This window comes from Artibeus jamaicensis, unplaced genomic scaffold, assembly GCF_021234435.1.
Source record: "Artibeus jamaicensis isolate MK-2021 breed Jamaican fruit bat unplaced genomic scaffold, CSHL_Jam_final scaffold_916, whole genome shotgun sequence".
NCBI classification, from domain to species: Eukaryota; Metazoa; Chordata; class Mammalia; order Chiroptera; family Phyllostomidae; genus Artibeus; species Artibeus jamaicensis.
The window spans coordinates 45629758-45637904 of record NW_026522059.1 but is presented as its reverse complement, the minus strand read 5'-3'; the positions used below and the strand labels follow the sequence as shown (position 1 = coordinate 45637904).

Genomic DNA, 8147 nt, shown 5'->3' with positions numbered 1-8147 from the left:
GAAGCCATGTTTCCAAATGCAGCTTTTCTTCAGCCAGCAAGTATCATAAATTTAGTTTTGTCTTTTATTTGTTTTTGTATTTTTATTAATACTTGTTCCATGAAATGCATTTGTCTGGGAAGACTTTTATGTGCTTGTATTTACCATGTAACAAACAACTTGGAGCACAAAGAAATCTTAGTGATATATGTTGCTCTTAAGCTAGTCTCTTAATTCTCTCTAAATTATTGCTCAAGTATCACAAAGGTTAACAGTCATGGGATTTTTGTCACAAGTAAATAAATAAAAAAGAAAAAATCCTTTGTAAATTAAAAATGCTTAAAAATGTTAACTATTATTATAGTATATCAAAAGATATACTATTTTTTTCTTAAATTCAATTATAGAGCAAAAGAAATGTAATGTTGCAGTAATAGACATTGAGAAACACTTATGAATTTAAAAAAGCTACCTTGTCACTTTTGAAGTAGATGCTATTTTTTTGAGACCCTGAAATTCATGAAATTGAAAAAAAGACATAGAAAAAAAGTATAACCTTTGCAAACTATCAATTTAAAAAATTTTTCACTGTCTACATTATACTTTCATCTGCACACATCATAGTGAATGTTGGAGCAGTTATATATAAGTATGAATAAAAAGACTTCAACTAATCTCAAATAACATACATCTATTTAAGCTGATAAGACCAATGCATACCAAATAATTGAAGAATTATGTAATACTAAATGATTCAGACTAAAACGCAATGTGAGTCAAATAAACATTCTAAATAAAATATTAGCATTCCTTGGCAACAAGAATTTCTCTTAAAACAGGGGAATTGCAGTAAGAAAGAAAGAAATCCACCAGATTAAAAGAAATAAGTTTTAAATCAGACTGCAGGTGTTACAGCAAAAATAATTCTGAAATTAATTTACACGCTATAGGAAACTACACTCTCATAGTTTGTTTTATAATTATTTTGTCACTAAAAATCTTTATTATATCTAATGTATCTTTGGGGGAAAAATCTTATTGATATGAATAAAAGTCTGATTTAATAAGTAAAAACATTAGAGGTTAACAGTATGATGTAACTATCATCTAGTGGATTAGTTTCAATAACATTTAAGTTTCGCAAAACTTATAAATCATCTATAAAAAGAAATTATAGATGCCATGGCCTCTAATCACTTAAAGTAATAAACATTCTTAGGTTACAAGTTAGAAGAAAATATGTTTTATTTTAATTAATATAATTAGAAAGCTTTGCAAGTACATATATTTCTTAAATATACCTGGAGAATTCACAAATGTTGACCTTCAGCATCATGTAACTTATGGTGTGCATCTCTAATGAAAGGAAAACAAAACTTTAAAAATTTTAGAAGTGTACTTAGAAAGTTTAAATTACATTCTTAACTAATTAATTTAAATAATGTATGATAAAGGGAATTAGAATATATCTAAAAATGAAAAACATATATATATTAAAATTTCTAGGATATCACTTAAATAATACTTAGGGAGAAATATATAGCCTTAAATTCTTACCTTAGTAAAGAAGAAACATTGACATTTAATAAACTGTCAAATTTGAACATTAAAAAAAGGAATTATTTTAAACAAAATAAAAGTAATGAAATGATAAAATAAAAGCAATAATTGGTGCTTGCTTTGACAGCACATATACTAAAATTGGAATGATACAGAGAAGATAAGCATGGTCCCGTGCAAGGATGACATGCAAATTCTTGAAGTGTTTCATATATTTGAGCTGGAGGACAATATGGAACATAAGCATATCCATATAATAGGGAGACCAGAAGGAGGAAAAGAGGAGCAAGGGTTAGAAAACCTGTATGAAAAAGTAATGACAGAAAACATCCCTAATTTCATGAAAGAAAAAGTCACACAAATCCAAGAAGCACAGAGGGTCCCAATCAAGTGAACCCAAAGAGCCCCACCCCAAGACACATCCTAATTAAAACTTCAAAATTCAAAGACAGAGAATCTTAAAGGCAGCAAGGGAGAAGCAGGAGGTAACATACAAAGGAGCCCTGATAAGTCTAGCAGCTGACTTCTCAACAGAAATGTTACAAGCCAGAAGAGAATGGCAAGAAATATTTCAAGTAATGAAAACCAAGGGCCTGCAACTGAGACTACTCTATCCAGCAAGGCTCTCAATTAAAACAGAGACCTAATAAGGAGCTTCCAAGACAAAAGAAGGCTAAAAGAATACACCTCCACCAAACCAGCACTGCAAGACATGATAAAGGGACTGCTTTAAGATGAATAAAAAGAGTGAGAGAGAGAGGAACACAGGTACAAAGGGTAAAAATGACAATGAATAAGTACCTATCTAATAACCTTAAATGTAAATGGATCAAATGCCTCAATCAAAAAACGTATGGTAGCTGAATGGATTAGAAAACATGACCTGCATACATGCTGCCTAGAAGAGACCCAGACAGTGAAACAAATACCATATGATCTCATCTAAGAGTGGAACTGAATCTATGAAACAAACAAGTGAGCAAAATAGAACCAGAGACATGGAAATCAAGAACAAACTGACAGTACCCAGAAGGGAAAGGTGAGGGGGATAATGGGAAAAGAAGGGGAGGAGTCATCAAAGACCATGTATAAAGGACACGCGGACATGGCCAACTGTGTGGGGATTGACCACGGAAGTGGGGTGGGGGGTGGGGGAAAGTAACAGGGGGAAAAATTGGGACAAGTGTAATTCAACAACAATTAAAACAATAAAAGCAGTAATTTATTATTATAATGAAGAAAAACATTGTCAAAAACAGGTTTTTGAAAAGCCTACAGTAAAATAGAAAAAAATTCTTGCTGAAACTGACCAAGAGAAAAAGAGATGATGGTGCATATACACAAGTGTGTTAACAATGAGAAGAAGGGAGATCTAGCACAGATGCATCAGATATCAAAAAGGTGAGATGATAATATGGATGACTTTAAACCCATTAAATTTAAAACTTGTATCAAATAAATACATCGTGGAAAACATTAGTAAACGAAACTGTGTAAAAGACGAATACAGAACTTAAACAGCCCTTTATATTTAAAGAAATTGAATTAATATTTAACAGTCTTTCCACAAAGGAAATATCAAATATGGTTGTTTGGTGGACTATGTCAGTTTTATACCAAAATGTCCAGACAAGAGAAAAAAAAGGAGCAGGCTGAAGCTCATTTCATAATACTGAAATCACCTTGATGCCAAAATTATGCAATAACAGTAAATAGAAATGAAATTATAAACCAACTCACTCACATACATAGATTCAAAAAATCTATTGGCTACATTAATCCAAACAATACATATGTGAAAATATAACTGATCACATTAAAGTGCTAATTTCAGTAATTCAAAGTTGGGTTAACATTAGAAAATCTTTTAAAATAACTCAGTATATTAATAGATTAAGAGAGTAAAAATAATCTCAACGGATTCAGAAAAATACTTGATAAAATTGAAAACTTATTTATGATTTTTTAACAAGTTAAACTGTTACCAAATTAGAAATAGAAGAGAATATACAATATCAACTGACAACAAATATTATACCTAATGATCAAGTGTTATCCTTCAGGAACAAGAAAGTGATATATGATACTATTGTTTCTAATAAATATTGCTCTGGAGACCCCAAATTCAAATTTGCATACATTGTGCAAGAGACTTCGGAAAAATATCACCATTTCAAAGCTACAGTGTCAGCCAGCTCGTTTCACCTGACGCAGAGATGTCACTTCACACATACTCGCCTTGGAGAGATTATTCACAGCACAGCCTCCCAGGTTATAATTCCAGTTTGTAAGCATTTAACAGAGAGTGTCAGCCGAACAGGATCTCTGTGGATCTACACCTTGCAGAAACCAAGTTCTTACAGAATCAAGAATGCCTGAAACATGTCGTCATTCCTCAGTGGAATTTAGCAGGCTGCCTGTAGTCACTGAATAAAATCCCCATGTCGGGAGGATCTGTGATGTTCAGAGGACCCCAACTGAGGAAATTCTTTATTTTCTATGCTTATTTAAAAAGTTCTCTTGTTATCAGCCTCTCACAGTCTCTCCACATTAACTGAAATCTCCCATTTCTGGTTTCTGAGGAAGGGTAATCCCATTGCTATGCAACAAGTTACATAATTTTGGTGGATTACAACAGGAATGAATTCTCTCACAGTTTTGCAGTTCAAACATCCAAAATCTGTCTTCAGGCCAAAATCAAGATGTCGGCAGGGGCTTGTTCTCTTTAGAGTCTCCAGGGTAAAATTCTTCCTTGCTTCTTCCAGCTTCTGGTCACCACCATTGTTACTCAGCTTTTGTTGCATCGCATTGACCTTGGCCTCCAGGGTCGCATTGCCTCCTCCTCTTCTGAGTGTGTCATGTCCCTTTGCCTCTCTCTTAGAAAGACATTTGTGATTGGATTTAGGGCCTACTTGGATAATTTATGATGATCTCGCCATGTCAGTTTTCTTAAGTTAATCACATCTGCAAAGACCCTCTTTCTTTATAAGGTGATAATATGTACAGGTACCAGGGTTAGGACCTGATGTCTCTGGGTGGCCATTACTTAGCCCACCATTCAGGGTGACCCTACATCATGAAGAGCAGCTGGGGACCCTGACCAGGAGCAGTCTGGATGCACCCTGGCAGGGTTCCCCTGGGCTTTACCTAGGACAGCTTCTCTCAAACACGTGGTAATACTAGATTCTGCCTTTTCGGACCAAGAAGTAAAGATGCCTGTGACTACCATCATAGGAAAAAGCAGCGATAGGTTTGCAATTAGGACCACAATATGTAAAAGATAACTTAATTTAATTTAATAGCACATCAGCATGCTCAAAATTAAGAGGCATATGCCCACTGACTAGAACAGAATTTAATGTCTAATAAGAGGCCATTAAGTAGGTATTGAGCTGAGCCAATGAATGTATAAAGATATTTTTTCAAGGGAGATTGGGTTTGGAGGAAATGTTCCTAGTTTACTTTATTACAGTAAAAATTGTGAAAAACTTACCAAAATAGTAATATATCAATAAGGCTTTTTTGGTTAAAAAGGACAGGCCTACTTTAAAAAAGAGGATTGAGGTGGATTATGGTAAGATTATACCCAGTGTATAGCAGTTTCTCCTGAAGCAGTTCCTCTTCACCACTTTCAGTCCTCGTGTATTTGCCTCTGCTCCCCTCTGCTCCCTTTAGGCTCACTGGGCTTTCCCCCAAATACACCCACTTTTCATTGCTTCAGTTTTATTGGGACCCACAATGACTACCCCATTCAATGAGTCTCTGAGTAACTTTTGGCAATTTTCTTCAGAATGGCTTACTTCATAAGACATAATGTCTAATGGTTCCAGCTTATCTTTTTCTACCCAGAGGTTGTGGATTGGTTTATTGTGGGGTCTTTGTCAATTCAAGGGCAGAGTAAGAAAAAAATGAAGGCAGGGTCATGTGATAAAAAGAACACACCACCTGGGGTCTAAGGTGTTGTGTACGTAGATGTACTCCCAGAAATATATGAGAATAAGCAGGTGTCCTAATCTACACCAACTATAATCTGGGTCACTAAAATTCATATAACACTGTCCTGAGCGTGGCTTAGTTAGTTGGAGCATCATCTCATAACTGAGGGGTTTTGGATTCGATTTCCATTGGGGCACATGCCTGGGTTCCGGGTTCAATCTCCAGTCCAGGCCGGTAGAGGAGGCGACCAATTGGTGCTTCTCTCTCTCTTTCATCTGTGTTCCTCTCTCTCCCTTTCTCTCTAAAAAGCAATGAAAAAATATTCTTGGGTAAAGGTAAAAATAAAAACCAAAAAAAAAACCCTCTTCATAAAGCCAGCTTAAATGTAAAGACTGTAAGTTTTAAAAAACAGATTATACCATCTGGTTGTTATAGTATAAGCACTGACTGAGGATGGATTTTTTTCAATATCATTATGCTTAAAATCTAATGTCACATTCACAGTATATCACTATTCTTTCTTCATCTTTACTCTTTTCAAAACTTCAGTAAATTTACTCTCACCTTTAATCTAACCTTCTACCTTTTTTCTCTCGTCCTCCTCCTCACTGACCTCCTGGGCTGGAAGGACAGCAGGACACTAGGGGCCTTAGTGCCCAAAGCAGGGGCACATTTCTTCTTCTGCCTAGCTATTTCTGAGCTATCTTAGTCTCAAAAACGGGCCAGAAGTCTTGCTTTCAGCTTAGCGGGAAGACTATTTCTTAAATACTGAAGAAATGAGAAAGAAGCAAAATCTGCAGCGTTAAAAATCCCGAACCAGACGAGTACCAAAGAGGTAGTACCTGAAAAATGTGACAGCGTTTACAATGAAGGTACACTTGAGTGGATACTAATTTTCCTTCACTCAGCATTTCATATTGAATCCCACTGGTGCTTTGAAGTGAACAAGGAACTGACTTAGGACTGTCCCTGGTGTTGAGCTGTGTTCCTAGCAATTGAACAGACATTTCATGACATAATATCTATGCAGAAAAAGAAGTTTGTACACAGTGCAGTGGCAGCTTAAAGGTTCTAGAAACACAAGCTTGGGTATTCAGAAAATGTTTCATCACATTTGCTGTGAAATCATGATTGGCGTGTGAAGGATATGGAAAACGTTGTCCAATCAGAGAAGAGAAAGGAGCAATTATGATTAAACAGGTGTGCAAAAGTGTCCATGTGCATAAACATACTGTGTCTGGTGGTGTGGAACGCAGTGGCTGGGGTTTTTAAGATGTACAACAGGAGAAGGGGCAGCAATGAGACGAAAAGTAGAGACCGAGGTCAGAGGTGAATGACCTGGATAATCAATAAGAGAATTTTCCAGTCACTGGAAAATAGAAAAAGTTTTAAGATAGCTCTGGCTGGTGTGGCTCAGTGGACTGAGCCCTGGCCTGCAAACCGAAGGGTCACCTGTTCAATTCCCAGTCAGGGCACATGCCTGGGTTTCAGGCCAGGCTCCCAGGGGCACAAGTAAAAGGCAGTCACACATTGACGTTTCTCTCCCTCTCTTTCTCTCTCCCATCCCCTCACTCTAAAAATAAATAAAATCTGTAAATAATTTTAAAAAATGTTTTTGAGATAGAAGGGAAAGGTGACCAGAGGAGTTCGGCAAGGTGAGGACAAGAGTACCAGCAGATGGTTGTAAGGAAGGGTGGGCTGGCTGTGAGTCATTTGGGAGGCCTTGATAACAATTTGAGTAAGCGCTACAGAGGCCTGAAACACGGCTTGGAGGGCAGAGGTCTGAAACCCATCTCAAAGGGAGAATCAACTGGATGTTCACACTGTGAGAGGAGAAACATGACATTTATTCAACCTGGGCTTGCTAGCTTTACTGAAATGTGTGTGTGATGCGATTAATTGAACTCCTCACAGTAGAAGGAACACAGTTGGAATAGGTTTGAAGTTTGGCTTGAGGAAAGGGGCTGGGTGAGCTGCAGGGAGTGAGAAGTACTCATGGTGAACTTGAGTAGCATTAAACTAAGGCAAGACAGCAATGTGACTGTACCAAAAACCACTGAATTATACAGTTTAAGTGGGTGGATTGTATGCCAATAAACCTGTTTAAAAAAGAAGTCAAGCCAGGAAAGAAGGATCCACAAAAATGACAGAGCAAAGGTAACAGGAGAATTTCAAGGAGGGAAAGGTAAATATTCTCCAGGTTTCCCACCATTTTTCAAATTCTATTATTCATTATTCTTATTTTATTATTATTTATTCTATTTCCAATGTCAAATTTCTATGTTTTAATTCCTATCAAAAGGGCCTGCAACTTACTCTTAATGCAGCCTAAATTCCACTGACTCTGATTCAGCAGCAGATTCACATTTCAAATTTCTCATTAAAAAACCTGTGACTGGAGAGAAATCAACATTTTTATTTTACTGAGCACATGCAAATGTCACATGAATTTATTGCACTATAATAAAAAGTGAAATGTTTTATTTGGCTAATTTTTCAAAATGATTTTTGAACAACCATATCAGGGAAACTTAAGGGCAAAGCTTTTAATCTGGTATACTATAACCATATATAAATACTAAAAAATGTGTTGAAAAAAATTTTATACGGCATAAATTCATCATAATCCTGAATGTTTTTATACCAGTCATAAAGTATTGGTATGTTTCCAG

General features: G+C 36.1%; 1 non-coding gene across 1 annotated transcript; it reads left to right on the top strand.

Moving 5' to 3' along the window:
- Nucleotides 1–1650: 1650 nt before the first annotated feature.
- On the top strand, nt 1651–1756 carry LOC119035381 (U6 spliceosomal RNA). Its single transcript, XR_005079782.2, has one exon. It is a non-coding gene; the product is annotated as a U6 spliceosomal RNA (small nuclear RNA).
- Nucleotides 1757–8147: the final 6391 nt, after the last annotated feature.